The sequence below is a fragment of the Bos taurus genome, chromosome 27 (assembly GCF_002263795.3).
Source record: "Bos taurus isolate L1 Dominette 01449 registration number 42190680 breed Hereford chromosome 27, ARS-UCD2.0, whole genome shotgun sequence".
NCBI classification, from domain to species: domain Eukaryota; kingdom Metazoa; phylum Chordata; class Mammalia; order Artiodactyla; family Bovidae; genus Bos; species Bos taurus.
This window is the reverse complement of record NC_037354.1, coordinates 1,209,277-1,225,236: the sequence shown is the minus strand read 5'-3', so window position 1 is coordinate 1,225,236 and position 15,960 is coordinate 1,209,277. Positions and strand designations below refer to the sequence as shown.

The window sequence follows — 15,960 nt, the reverse complement described above, 5'->3', positions numbered from 1 at the left end:
AATCCTAGTGATTATCCTAAAATATTTTATGTTGCAAAAACATCCAAATTTTCTGCTAATTGTACTGTACTCAAATCTTTAATCACTCTTTTTCAAGTTTTGTCCTTTATAGACAGTCATAATTTTATAGTTTTTACAAAATGAAGATTTTCAAGAAGACTCATAAAAAGAATCGTTTAAACAAATGTAAGTTTCTGATGGCCTTTAGACAATGCCACTGAACTGGGTAACAAATGACAACACTCTGATGGAAAACCTGATTACTGCACGCAGATCAATAGGAATCAGTTACATGGGACAGAATGAATATGGTTTATATGAATATGATGAATACGTTTTATAACTTTATGACTTTGGAAAATATCCTAACTTAAATCTTTGTTCCTCAAAAAAACTTTTTCTCTTATGCTATGACCTACAACAAGTTAATAAAGTATGCCTCTGTAAACAGAGATGAAACATTTATCTTTTTCTATCTGACCCTGCCAGAATTTAGCTTCTCTAGATGGCTCTCCTTTGGATTTGATGATTTACTACAAACAGATTACAACGAATACACTAATCACTGTTTTAATTTGTTCTATTTCCAAAGTTTGTGCTTTTGTTTCCCCACTACACTATGACTTTGTCAATGTTACTAGCTGTATTACTTATATCCTATTTTATAAAACTGTTGTCTTTATGGTTCCAAGTGTGTAAACAGGCGTCCAACAAAAATGATGATGACTAGGTGACTTGAGGAGAAGGCAATGGCAGCCCACTCCAGTGCTCTTGCCTGGAAAATCCCATGGATGGAGGAGCCTGGTAGTCTCCAGTCCATGGGGTCGCTACGAGTCGGGCATGACTGAGTGACTTCACTTTCACTTTTCACTTTCATGCACTGGAGAAGGAAATGGCAATCCACTCCAGTGTTCTTGTCTGGAGAATCCCAGGGACGGCAGGGCCTGGTGGGCTGCCGTCTATGGGGTCGCACGGAGTCGGACACAACTGAAGCGACTTAGCAGCAGCAGCAGCAGGTGACTTGAAGCAGTTGATCAGATATGTACTTCTGTATAAGATCTTTGATTGTAACAGTGTAACTCTGGATATGGGAAGAAGCAACAGAAGGGAATATTTTCCTGGACCACAAGAGACCAGTAAGTACAAGTAATCCAGAGAATTCTGAATACTGTTTTATGGTCCAGTCCAGTAACAGCATATTGAATGGCTTGTTAAAGAAACCTTCACAAGACCTGGGAATGAACATTCCTAGGACCGTGGGACAAAATAGTCATGTACTGCTCCCAAACCACAGCCAGCTTCGTGACCCTGAAGGGGCTCTGCCAACTGGAAATTGGCACTTGCCATCTACTTCTACAAAGATGAAATCATGGCCATCGCAGCTGCTGACCTTCAACACCCCCTGAAAAGAGTTCAGGGTGGAGATCGGGAATGAGGCACTCTCCACTCTGAAAAAAACTGGCAAAACAGGCCTTTAGATAGTTAGACACTCTGGGGAGGAGATTTCTATGAGCCCTGATTCTCGTATCTTCTCGTACCTAGAGAAACACTAACACCACTGACGCTGACAGATGCTTTGGCTATTAAGGAAAATTTCAATTGAAGTAAAAATAGAGTAGCTGTGGCTCTGACACCCAGGGAAATGGTGTCTAGGAGACAATATTGTGTGATTGCAGACAAGTCCTTGTATTTTAAGAACTTGAGTTTCCTGAGCTGTGTCAGACTTAGGATACCATCAGCCATTCCGAAAACAAAGTCAGCTAGCAGCAGGTGAGTAAACCTTACTTTTTAAAAAGTCTCCTCTTGTCATCATTATATGCTTAGAAAATGAAATTGCTTAAGACCACATGTTGACAAGAAGAAAAAAACACAAGTGTACTGGACTGGATGAAGCACAAGCTGGAATCAAGATTGCTGTGAGAAATACCAATAACCTCAGATATGCAGATGACACCACCCTTATGGCAGAATGCGTAAAGGAAGTAAAAAGCCTCTGATGAAAGAGAAAGAGGAGAGTGAAAAAGCTGGCTTAAAGCTCAACATTCGAAAAACTAAGACCATGGGACCCAGTCCCCATTCACACTTCACGGCAAATGGGAAAACAGTGGAAACAGTGAGAGACTTTATTTTCTTGGGCTCCAAAATCACTGCAGATGGTGACTGCAGCCATGAAATTAAAAGATGCTTGCTCTTTGGAAAAAAAGTTATGACCAACCTAGACAACATATTAAAAAGCAGAGACATTACTTTGCCAACAAAGGTCCATCTAGTCAAAGTTATGGTTTTTCCAGTGGTCATGTATGGATGTGAGAGTTGGACCATAAGGAAGGCTGAGCACCAAAGAATTGATGCTTTTGAACTGTGGTGTTAGAGAAGACTCTTGAGAGTCCCTTGGACTGCAAGGACATCCAACCAGTCCATCCTAAAGGAAATCAGTCCTGAATATTCATTGGAAGGACTGATGTTGAAGCTGAAACTCCCAATATTTTGGCCACGTGATGCGAAGACCTAACTCATTTGAAAAGACCCTGATGCTAGGAAAGATTGAAGGCGGGAGGAGAAGGGGACGACAGAGGATGAGATGGTCGGATGGCGTCACCGACTCAGTGGACATGAGTTTGAGTAAGCTCTGGGAGTTGGTGATGGACAGGGAGGCCTGGTGTGCTGCAGTCCATGGGGTCACAAAGAGTCAGACATGACCGAGTGACTGAACTGAACTGAACTGAACGTCCAATAGCCACATTGATGTCCACACCCAAGCACTGACCCGAAGTACACCACAATCAAAACTGTCATCAAATGTAACTTGATTCTTACTCCTTCTTTGACCCCTAGTTAAAATAATTCTTTTACTGATATTAGGCCTCTGTTTTATAAATTACTTGTTAAGTTTTATCTCCTCCAGATGACAACAGGTTTAAGTTAAATAAACAGGGTGACAATATACAGCCTTGACAAACTCCTTTTCCTATTTGGAACCAGTCTGTTGTTCCATGTCCAGTTCTAATTGTTGCTTCCTGACCTGCATACAAGTTTCTCAAGAGGCAGATCAGGTGGTCTGGTATTCCCATCTCTTGAAGAATTTTCCACAGTTTATTGTGATCCACACAGTCAAAGGCTTTGGCATAGTCAATAAAGCAGAAATAGATGTTTTTCTGGAACTCTCTTGCTTTTTCCATGATCCAGCAGATGTTGGCAATTTGATCTCTGGTTCCTCTGCCTTTTCTAAAACCAGCTTGAACATCAGGAAGTTCACAGTTCACATATTGCTGAAGCCTGGCTTGGAGAATTTTGAGCATTACTTTACTAGCATGTGAGAGAGACTACAGCCCTCCTCAGAACAGATCCTGCAGGAATAATCAGAAAAGTCACCCTCGGGCCCCTTAATAAAGCTCCAGGACACCCATGAGGGCCTCTGAGCTGGACAACTGGTGATTGTCAAACAGAACAAAACTAAGGTTTTGTCCTCAGCTGGACAAGAACCACCCCTATTTCCCTTCCTCCACTGATACAGAGCGAATAAACTGACTGGGGCGGGGGTGGGGGGAGGGCGGGAATTTGTTGCAGTGAAAAGGAAAAAAAAAGGGAGAAATGACTCTCTTTTTTTCCTGAGAACAAAGAAGATACAGAGACGAGTCCGCAGGCCAGATCACTCCTAGTCTTTACTTTGTTGTGTGTGCTTAGTAGCTCCGTCGTGTCTGACTCTGCGGCCCTATGGACTGTAGCCCGCCAGGCTCCTCTGTCCCTGGGAGTCTCCCGACCCGGCTCTCCCGCGTTGCAGGTGGATTAAAGGTTACTGGCCTGTGGACTGTAACTCTGCTTGAGCTACCTTTACACCCATCATCCTTGACTCCATGCTAACTGCGTCCTGCACGTGGTCCTCACCTTTACCTGATACTTTACCTTTATGTTTATCAGGCACACTCGTCTCAGCCCTCCCCGCCCAGTTTTTCTCTTTTTGCATTACAGAACGAAAGCCATGGTACAATACACAAAAGCCAATGGATCCAGCTACTGGGTTGCCAGACAGCCAGACCCAATCCCCTGCTACCTGACACCAGCCCGTGACCCTGCAAGACCAACTCCAGAGGAGGAAGAACACAAGATCCTTACGCCACTGATTTTCATCACTGCCCTCTGACCACGCGCCCTCATCTGTATGATCCCCCAGACTCCTCATGGAGGGGGCTCCAGCTCCTGAGGACACGTGCCTGCTGAGTCTCCCCTCTGCTGGCTGGGGACTAAAGCCACCTTTCCGTCTCCTCCAAACTCTGTCTCTGTATTTTTCGTTTGGCTTCGGTGCACAGACAAGGCCAAGATGTTGGTGGCATCACACTCATCACTAGATGATGCTGAGAGCAAAGCTTTGGTGCCAGGAGACCAGCTGCACACCGAGTGTTCACACTGCATACGTGTGACCAACTTGAGAAGCCTCACGGCTGCATGGCCGCGCCTTCGGGTCATTTCACTGCCGCACCACACCCTTGGCCTGTACAGAGCTCATACACATTTAAGTCGACTCCCAGGACCCTTGGAGTTGACGTTTTCTCTGAAAACAATTGAAAAATGAGCATGTTGCCGTGGGTTGCTGCGAGCACCAGGGCCTGGTGCACCCAGCTGGGCTGCCAGGCAGGCCTGCAGGGAAGGCATGTTCCCCTCCGGCTGATTCCGAGCTGTCAGCAGACACGTGACTCCTGCTCACACGCCCCGGGCGGGAAGTCCTGCCTGCTGTGGGCCGGCCCTGAGGTCTGGGAAGGGGTGGCTCCTGTGCGTCCACCGCTGCGGACAGGGAGGGCGGCGGTGATTTCTGCTGCTTCAGAAAGTGGGGCCCTTTGCAGTCTGCCCGGGAGGGGAGGCCCGATTCTGCTTGTTGTCCTGCACCCCTCCTCTGGGGACGGCAGGAAGCCCGGCCTCTCCCCTTTTCTGGCCTTGGTGGGCTTCCTTTGCAGACAGCTCCCTTTGTTTGGAGTTCGAGGCAGAAGGAGAGGAAAAGGTCAAGTGGCTGTGAGCAGAAAGGGTTGCAGTGAGAAGCAGAAAAAGAGGAAGGAGCTTTTCTCTTTCCTGAGAGCAAAGATGATAAAGAGAGCACTGCACAGGCCTGAACATGTCTAGTTTTTTTTTTTTTTTTTCCTTTAACTGCTCCTGACTCTGAATGTCTGAAACTAAGTTTGCTTTTCTGCCCCCTAGCTCAGCAGGAGCTACAATTCACACCTATCTTTCTTTGACTCTGTGCTAAATACAAACCCTATCCGGTGTTTACACTTACAGCACCCTTCCCCTTGCAGTTACATACCAGAAAGAAGGTCTCAGAGCCACCACCTAATGGCCAGACTCAGTTATTGGGTTACTGACGCCAGTTTCTGTCTGTCTTTGAAACAATGCAAGAGGAAGACATCAGGACCCCATCCCCTTTGTTCCCCACATCTCCTGTGCGAGCCCCCATGTTACATAAGCCCTGGACTCCTCATTGCAGTTCCTGAAGCAGGAGCCTGCTGTGTGCTCCTCTCCACCTGCTGAGAATTGAAGCCAGCTTTCTATTTCCTCCAGACTCGCTCTCTGTATTTTTCACTTGGCTTCAGTGGGCAGAGAAAGACAAGATTTTGGCCGGCAACCATTCTGGGGTCCTGTCCATGATCTGGTCGCTGGCAGGTGGCCCTAACAGACAGCCAGGGGCTCCGGCCCGCCTGGTGACTCACTGGGGAACTCAGGACTGCGGCAGAGAACAGGGCAGAAGCTGCTCTTTGCAGCTGCCAAGGCTTCCTTTGCCTTGAAAGCACTTTTTCTTCTCTTGTCCACTCCACCTTAACTTCCACTCCGAGAAACACTAAATATTGGAGGATCAGAGAGGGCGTCTTGTACGTCGTGACACCTGCTAGCATTTTCTTAAGTCCCCCAAGGTACACCTCAAGGCCTCTTGACATTTTCCTTTGGAGGAAACGGATGCAGTTTCAGTTTGGGTGTTTTTCCCCCCTGTGGAAGTGGGGGGCCCGTTTGTAAGGCGCTGCTTTGGACAAGGGCCACAGGCTTAGTGAGACTTGGGAGTCCTGTCTGGGGCAGTCCTGCCATTTGGTTTTGAATTTCTGGGCATTTCTTCATCCGCTTTGTTTTCTGTGACTTTCCACCAGCGAGGTTTTGGTTTGCTTTGCTTTGTTTTCTTTGGCCTGTGCTGCAGACTTCTGACACGAACTGCTCGAACTATAATGGGAGGCGCTTTCTCTGAGATTCCATCTCAGAGTGCCCTAGGGAAAATCCTCAGTGACTGGTTGACCTGAGGTTGGAGATAAATGGGCTCAGCTTGGACATTTACAATCAGCCAGCCTCCATTTGGAGAAGGAAATGGCAACCCACTCCAGTGTTCTTGCCTGGAGAATCCCAGGGATGAGGGAGCCTAGTGGGCTGCCATCTACGGGGTCGCACAGAGTCGGACACGACTGAAGCGACTTAGCAGCAGCAGCAGCCTTCTCCTTGCATTTCTTGAGGCAAGAGATAGGTGGGCTACAGCTGAGGAATTTACAAGCAGCCTCCTGTTTGCCATCCAAAATGGAAGTAACAGCAGAATAGGGGTAAATAGCCAGTCTTTTTCTCTTGTAAACACCTTACTGTAATAGTCATGGAAAGGACAAAGAGAAGGCAAAATCCTGTGTGAGCAAAGGATTAAGAGATCTCCCCTTACTCCTTTTTAGGATAAGGGAGATACTACAGATCCTACCGGAGAAGGCAATGGCACCCCACTCCACTACTCTTGCCTGGAAAATCCCATGGATGGAGGAGCCTGGAAGGCTGCAGTCCATGGGGTCCCTGAGAGTCAGACACGACTGAGCAGCTTCACTTTCACTTTTCACTTTCATGCATGGAGAAGGAAATGACAACCCACTCCAGTGTTCTTGCCTGGAGAATCCCAGGGATGGGGGAGCCTGGTGGGCTGCCGTCTATGGGGTCGCACAGAGTCGGACACGACTGAAGTGACTTAGCAGCAGTAGCACAGATCCTACACAGTGCAGAAAGCCTCCTTGGAGTCCAAGTCAGAGGATAATTCCATGGGGTTGTAAAGAGTCCAACACGACTGAGTGACTTTCACTTTCACTTCACTTTCATGAGTCCTGCTCCTCCCAGAAGCCTTCACTTCAAGATCCATCTTGGCTAAGATGTGCGTGCTCACCCCAGAGGAAGGTCCAGAGACAAATAACAGCAGGGTGGACGGGGAAAGGGGAAAAAAGCAAGATGATTGACCTGAGGGAAGACAAAGACCCAGAAAGGAATTTTTTCTGCCTCCTTCAGTTCAGTTCAATCACTCAATCATATCTGACTCTTTGTGACCCCATAGACTGTAGCATCCAGGCCTCCCTGTCCATCACCAACTCCTGGAGCTTGCTCTAACTCATGTCCATTGAGTCAGCGATGTCATCCAACCATCTCATCCTCTGTCATCCCCTTCTCCTCCCACCTTCAATCTTTCCCAACATCAAGGTCTTTTCCAAGGAGTCAGTTCTTCGAATCAGGTGGCCAAAGTATTGGAGCTTCAGCTTCAGCATCAGTCCTTCCAATGAACACCCAGGACTGATCTCCTTTAGGATGGACTGGTTGGATCTCCTTGCAGTCCAAGGGACTCTCCAGAGCCTTCTCCAACACCACAGTTCAAAAGCATCAATTCTTCAGTGCTCAGCTTTCTTTATAGATCAACTCTAACATCCATACATGACTACTGGAAAAACCATAGGTTTGACTAGACAGCCCTTTGTTGGCAAAGTAATGTCTCTGCCCCCTTATAAAGGATTTAAACTTCCCAAAGGCAAGACTCTCTCTGATCTCACCAGTGTGCCTTTCTGCATGTACTTTTCTTCTCAATAAACTTTCCATTTTACTCTTTACCTTCTGCCTCTTGAATGGACAGGCAAGGCTAGGGACATTAGCCCTAACTGCTGGCTCCTTTGGTCCAGTGGTTAGTGACAGGGCCCACATGGGGTCACAAGTAAAGAATAAATCACGGTGATCTGTGAGGCTGACCAAATTGCCCAAACAGCATCCTGGTATCTCACTAGTGCCTCACTTCTCAAAGCTGTGAGACTACCAGATTCCAGACCTCTAGCCACATGCCATCCCTTCAAAGAATTTTTCATTGGTGGGGTATAAGAAGGACTCCTTATAGGGCACTGGAATGCAAAAGTAGGAAGTCAAGAAACACATGGAGTAACAGGTCTTGGAGTACAGAATGAAGCAAGGCAAAGGCTAAAGAGTTTTGGCAAGAGAACACACTGGTCATAGCAAACACCCTGTTCCAAGAACACAAGAGAAGACTCTACACATGGACATCACCAGATGGTCAACACCGAAATCAGATTGATTATATTCTTTGCAGCCAAAGATGGAGAAGCTCTATAGTCAGCAAAAACAACCGGGAGCTGACTGTGGCTCAGATCATGAACTACTTATTGCAAAATTCAGACTTAAATTGAAGAAAGTAGGGAAAACCACTAGACCATTCAGGTATGACATAAATCAAATCCCTTATGATTATACAGTGGAAGTGAGAAATAGACTTAAGGTACTAGATCTGATAGATAGAGTGCCTGATGAATTATGGACGGAGGTTCGTGACACTGTAGAGGAGACAGGGATCAAGACCATCCCCAAGAAAAAGAAATGCAAAAAAGTAAAATGGCTGTTTGAGAAGGCCTTACAAATAGCTGTGAAAAAAAGAGAAGTGAAAAGCAAAAGAGAAAAGGAAAGATATACCCATTTGAATGCAAATTTCTGAAGAATAGCAAGGAGAAATAAGAAAGCCTTCCTCAGTTATCAGTGCAAAGAAATACAGGAAAACAATAGAATGGGAAAGAGTAGAGATCTCTTCAAGAAAATTAGAGATACCAAGGGAACATTTCATGCAAAGGTGGGCTCAATAAAGAGCCCAGAAATGGTATGGACCTAACAGAAGCAGAAGATATTAAGAAGAGGTGGCAAGAATACACCGAAGAACTGTACAAAAAAGATCTTCACGACCCAGATAATCACAAAGGTGTGATCACTGACCTTGAGCCAGAAATCCTAGAATGTGAAGTCAAGTGGGCCTTAGGAAGCATCACTATGAACAAAGCTAGTGGAGATGATGGAATTCCAGTTGAGCTATTTCAAATCCTAAAAGATGATGCTGTGAAAGTGCTCCACTCAATATGCCAGCAAATTTGGAAAACTCAGCAGTGGCCACAGGACTGGAAAAGGTCAGTTTTCATTCCAAACCCAAAGAAAGGCAGTGCCAAAGAATGCTCAAACTACCGCACAATTACACTCATCTCACACGCTAGTAAAGTAATGCTCAAAATTCTCCAAGCCAGGCTTCAGCCATACGTGAAATATGAACTTCCAGATGTTCAAGCTGGTTTTAGAAAAGGCAGAGGAACCAGAGGTCAAATTACCAACATCCGTTGGATCATTGAAAAAGCAAGAGAATTCCAGAAAAACAACTATTTTTGCTTTATTGACTATGCCAAAGCCTTTAGTAGGTCACAATAAACTGGAAAATTCTTCAAGAGATGGGAATACCAGACCACCTGACCTGCCTCTTGAGAAACCTATATGCAGGTCTCGAAGCAACAGTTAGAACTGGACATGGAACAACAGACTAGTTGCAAATAGGAAAAGGAGTACATCAAGGCTGTATATTGTCACCCTGCTTATTTAACTTATATGCAGAGTACATCATGAGAAATGCTGGGCTGGAGGAAGCACAAGCTGGAATCAAGATTGCCGGGAGAAATATCAATAACCTCAGATATGCAGATGACACCACCCTTATGGCAGAAAGTGAAGAGGAACTCAAAAGCCTCTTGATGAAAGTGAAAGTGGAGAGTGAAAAAGTTGGCTTAAAGCTCAACATTCAAAAACTAAGACTATGGCATCCAGTCCCATCACTTCATGGCAAATAGATGGGGAAAGAGTGGAAACAGTGGCTGACTTTATTTTTTTGTGCTCCAAAATCACTGCAGATGGTGACTGCAGCCATGAAATTAAAAGACGCTTGCTCCTTGGAAGAAAAGCTATGACAAACCTCTCTCTCTCTCTCTTTAGTCGTTAAGTCGTGTTCGACTCTTGCGACCCCATGGACCATAGCCCACCAGGCTCCTCTGTCCATGGGATTCTCCAGGCAAGAATACTGGAGTGGATTGCCATTTCCTTCTCCAGGGGATCGTCCCAATCCAGGAATTGAACCAGAGTCTCCTGCATTGCAGGCAGATTCTTTACCAACTGAGCTATGAGGGAAGCCTACATGACAAACTTAGACAGCATATTAAAATGCAGAGACATCACTTTGCCAACAAAGGTCAGTCTAGGCAAAGCTACGGTTTTACCAGTGTCATGTATGCATGTGAGAGTTGGACCATAAAGAAGACTGAGTGCCAAAGAATTGATGCTTTGGAACTGAGGTGTTGGAGAAGACTCTTCAGAGTCCCTTGGACAGCAAGGACATCAAACTAATAAATCCTAAAGGAAATCAACCCTGAATATTCATTGGAAGGACTGATGCTGAAGCTGAAGCTCCAATACTTTGGCCACCTGATGCGAAGAACTGACTCATTAGAAAAGACCCTGATGCTGGGAAAGATTGAAGGCAGAAGGAGAAGGGGGCAATAGAGGATAAGCTGGTTGAATAGCATCACTGACTCAATGGACATGAGTTTGAGCAAGCTCCGGGAGTTGGTGATGGACAGGGAAGCCCATGGGGTTGCAGAGTCATACATGGTTTAGTGACTGAACAACAACAAAGACGATCACAAACATTAAAAAAAAAAATTTTTTTTTTTGAGGAAACCCTTTTAAGACCTCTTATGGTGAAAATTACTTTTTTTCTTTTTAAAGTTACATTTCTAGGTGTCTTTGAGATGTAAATGTTCTATCTGATCTTCCTAAGTAGTTCTATTGTGTGTGTGTTTGTGTCAGGCTTATAAGAGGTCTTTTTATAATTTAGTGGTGGCCAAATGACTGATTCAAAATTAGAGAAACTAACTAATCATTAAATCTAGAGCACAGACCAAAAAGCTGCCAAAACCGGGGTTTCCTAGGAACTGCAGGATTTTGTCACATATGGATACCCCAACTTTGGGATAATTGCAAAGCCATTACACCATGCTTTGAAAGGTACAGATTCTGAAACTTTGGTTTGAATGGGAGATTGCCAAAAGGCTTATGAGACTCTGAAGCTGAAGCTCATGATTGAAACGGCCCTAGGCCTGCCCGAGGTCCAGAAAGAATTCAAATTGTATGTGCAGGAGAAGCAGGGGCTGGACCAGGGCGTGGTGGGAGAGAATCCCTGACCAGTAGCTTATCTTTCAAAGCAGCTGGACACCAGGGCTGCCAGCCGGCCCTGCTGCTTACGAGCAGTAGCCGCCACCTGTGAATGGCTAAAGGAGGCAGTGAAGTTCACTTTGGGCAAGCCAGCCACAGTGTCCATCCCACAGAAAGTCCTAGTCCTTCTGGAACAACGGGGTGGATGCTGGATGACCTCAGGGAGGATGGGGAAATATCAGGCAATCCTCCGTGATGACCCCTGTGGAGCCCTGTACCAAGGTCACAGGGTAAAATCTCTGCAACTGACCACGCCCCATAGCAACTGTTGCCATGAGCCTCCAGATCTAAACTGGCCAGCTCCCTGATCCCACATTAGGTAAAATACCCACCCTACTATCCACCCCGTGCGGTGCTGCGCTTAGCTGCTCAGTCGTATCTGACTCTTTGTGACCCCATGGGCTGTAGCCCACCAGGCTTCTATCCATGGGGATTCACCAAGCAAGAAAACTGGAGTGGGTTGCCATACCCTTCTCCCGGGGATCTTCTCAGTCCAGGGATCGAACCCAGGTGTCCCACATTGCAGGTGGATTCTTTACCGTCTGAGCCACCGGGGAAGCCCACCCTATAATATCCCAGCCAATCACCTACTGCCACCCTTCCAGTAGGAATTTTCTCTGTCTCGAGGCTGTAAAACTTGGCTACTGTCTGTGAAAGAGATCTGCTCTCCCTCGAGCTGGCCCGCTGTTCTAACAGCGTCTCCCACACTAATAAACTTCATTCTCTTCTCATTTGGCCTCATGTCCGGAAATGACCCACCTGTGCACGGGCCGGGACAACCCTCAATGTCACCACAGAGTGAGCAGTTCTTACTTCCTTCTCCCTGCTTCCTAACTCCCTGAGCAGGAGACCCTCCAAGACACCTGGAGGTTTGGAGACTGTCCACCTTGATTGACTGGGTCTGTCAGATAAGCCCCTGAGCAAGGCTGGCTGGGACCTTTTTCTGACGGCCGTGATTCTGGGAGGGAGGGTTAGCCGTGGGCAGTAGCTGTGGAGCAACCGGTGACTGTGGCCAAAGCCCCCTCCCCATTCCCCTCTGCACAGAAAGCTGAGCGCATTGCTCTAATACCAGCTCTAATCTTCCCAGAAGGAAAAAGGGCCTGACTTCCCTTTCTTTACCCAACTCTGGGGATCACAGAGCCTTTCATATAAAAGTAGGTAAAACAGACAGGGAACAAAAAGAAAAATCCTTCTAAACTGCCCCCTAAAGACCAAAGCTCATAAGTTAAAGAAACTGACCAAATGACTGTCAGGTTCATGTGGACTGGGAAATACTCAACATTAAGTTGATACTAGTATTGTTTAAGGTTGCTGATCTAATTAATATAGGCATGCCATTAAGAGTCAAAGTTCAATTACATGGGACTGAATTTACTGATAAAACATGATTTATAACTTTATCACCTTAGAAAGAGGTGGCAAGAATACACAGAAGAACTATACAAAAAAGATCTTCATGACCCAGATAACCACGATGGTGTGATCACTCACCTAGAGCCAGACATCCTGAAATGTGAAATCAAGTGGGCAGTTTTGGGAGGAAATTTTTATGAGCCCTGATTCTTATATCTTCTCATACCTAGAGAAACATTAACATCATTGACGGTGACAGCTACTTTGACTGTTAAAAAATTTACAGTTAAAGTAAAAATAGAATAGATATGGAAATAATTAGGTGACAGTGAGGCAGAAATTGCTAGACAGTATAAGGCTATGAGACCTCAGTTCCTTTTTAATTTCAATATTTTTTCTCTTCTTAAGCATCTCACTCATTGTTCTAATTTCTAGGCATTCAGAGAACTGCCTCCCTGGTCTGGAGGGTCATAAAGCATTCAGACCCAGTGTTAGGGGAAGCACACTGATCGAAACTGCCCACCCTGGCCAGGCACTATAGTAACCATTTGTATGAGTTGTTTTACGACAGGAGGTCCTGGTAAGGAACATGGAACTAATAAGCCACCACCAACTGGAAGAGTTTGGGAAAGGTCAAAAGGAGATACCACATGTCCGACCACCTCCCAGAATCCTTCTCTCTGACATCCATCTTGGTTGAGCGATGTGTGCGCCACCAGGAAGGACTCTGAGTCAGAATGATTGGCCAAAGACAACCCGGAAACTAATCCATCACCATAAAACCCGAGACTGCGAGCCATGCAGCAGAGCAGGTCTCCTGGGTTCCCTCTCCCTGCTGCTCTCCGCCCGGGTGCCCTCTTCCAATAAAGTCTCTTGCTTTGTCAACACGTGTCTCCTCGGACAATTCTTTTCCGCGTGTTAGATAGGAGCCCACTCTCTTGGGGCCCTGGAGGGCACCCCCACCCCATATTACCAGGACAAGACAATCATAAACTGCTGTCCAGTTTTTCAAGGGGAGAAACTCCAAGAAGACCATTAACTCTTAAACATATTTGGTCCCTAAATAATGGTCTGGGGTCTTGGGGTCAAGTGATGGTGCTGCAATGTCTGCAAAGACCGAGAAACTGAGGGGCCAAAAAAGCCAAAAAATGACAAACTGGACCTTGCGACATTCAAACTGGTCAAAAATGACACACATTAAAGTCGCAAGCCGATCAAAATTATGCAGATCAATTCTAGTAGAGATATAAAACTGCTGCAATGCCCGCCTTCTGGGGCTCTTCACCCCCTTTCAGAGTATATGTTGAGAGCTTTGTATCTCTAGCCTTTAAAAATAAACTTTACCTGTGTGAGAGGTTGCGAGTTTGCAGAATTCATTCTTTGGCTCTGTGAGAGTTTGCGAGTTTGCAGAATTCATTCTTTGGCTCTGTGAGTAGAATCGGTTTTCACATTTCGGTACCATGGTGTGATTGCAGACAAGTCCTTGTACTGTTAAGAACTTGAGTTTTCTGAGCTGTGTCAGACTTAGGATGCCATCAGCCATTCTAAAAACAAAGTCTGCTAGGAGCAGGTGATTAAACCTTACTTTTTAAAGGCCTCTTCTTATAATTGCTATATGTTTCTGCTTAGTCACTCAGGCGTGTCTGACTCTTTGTGACCCCATGGACTGTGGCCTGTCATCTTCCCTGTCCATGGGGATTCTCCAGGCAAGAAAACTGGAGTGGGTTGCCATTTCCTTCTCCAGAGTTATATGTTTAGACAATGAAATTGCTCTGGATCATATACTGACAAGGAAAAAAAACACATGTGTAATGATCAATAGCCACATTAAAAGTTAAGACCTACTTAGATAAACCTAAACAACTGACTACCTGGCTATAAGTCTCTTTGAAGTGTTAAATCTAAGGATTCAGGCTTCATGTTTTTCTATTTTGCCTATTAATGTTCTGGTTGTCTTTCCTCCAACTACTTCTGAGTCCAAATGGCTCCATTCCTTTGGACAGGATGACCCAAGCGCTGACCCTATCGGGACCACAATCAAAACTATCATCAAATGTAGCTTGGTTCTTACGCCTTCCTTGATCCTTAGTTGCAACAACTCTTTCACTGACCCATGGCCTCTGTTTTTTTTTTTAAATACCTGTTAGGTTTTGTCTTCTCCAGATTACAACAGATTTACATCAAGCTACAAATGGACATCACCAGATGGTCAACACCGAAATCAGACTGATTATATTCTTTGCAGCCAAAGATGGAGAAGCTCTATACAGTCAACCAAAACAAGACCGGGAGCTGACTGAGGCTCAGACCATGAACTTCTTATTGCAAAATTCAGACTTAAATTGAAGAAAGTAGGGAACACCACTAGACCATTCAGGTATGGCCTAAATCAAACCCCTTATGATTATACAGTGGAAGTGAGAAATAGATTTAAGGGCCTAGATCTGATAGACAGAGTGCCTGATGAACTATGGAATGAGGTTCATGACATTGTACAGGAGACAGGGATCAAGACCATCCCCATGGAAAAGAAATGCAAAAAAGCAAAATGGCTGTCTGGGGAGGCCTTACAAATAGCTGTGAAAAGAAGAGAAGCAAAAAGCAAAGGAGAAAAGGAGAGATATAAGCATCTGAATGCAGAGTTCCAAAGAATAGCAAGAAGAGATAAGAAAGCCTTCTTCAGCGATCAATGCAAAGAAATAGAGGAAAACAACAGAATGGGAAAGACTAGAGATCTCTTCAAGAAAATCAGAGATACCAAGGGAACATTTCATGCAAAGTTGGGCTCGATAAAGGACAGAAATGGTATGGACCTAACAGAAGCAGAAGATATTAAGAGGTGGCAAGAATACACAGAAGAACTGTACAAAAAAGATCTTCATGACCCAGATAATCATGACAGTGTGATCACTCATCTGGAGCCAGACATCCTGGAATGTGAAGTCAAGTGGGCCTTAGAAAGCATCACTATACACAAAGCTAGTGGAGGTGATGGAATTCCAGTTGAGCTATTCCAAATCCTGAAAGATGATGCTGTGAAAGTGCTGCACTCAATATGCCAGCAAATTTGGAAAACTCAGCAGTGACCACAGGACTGGAAAAGGTCAGTTTTTATTCCAATCCCAAATCCCAAATGCCAAAGAATGCTCAAACTACTGCACAATTGCACTCATCTCACATACTAGTAAAGTAATGCTCAAAATTCTCCAAGCCAGGCTTCAGCAATATGTGAACCATGAACTTCTGATGTTCAAGCTGGTTTTAAAAAAG

General features: G+C 45.3%; 1 protein-coding gene across 1 annotated transcript in view; it reads right to left on the bottom strand.

The window, feature by feature from the left end:
• Positions 1 to 15,960, bottom strand: part of CLN8 (CLN8 transmembrane ER and ERGIC protein) — a 67,041-nt gene that overhangs the window by 37,552 nt on the left and 13,529 nt on the right. The window lies entirely within an intron of this gene.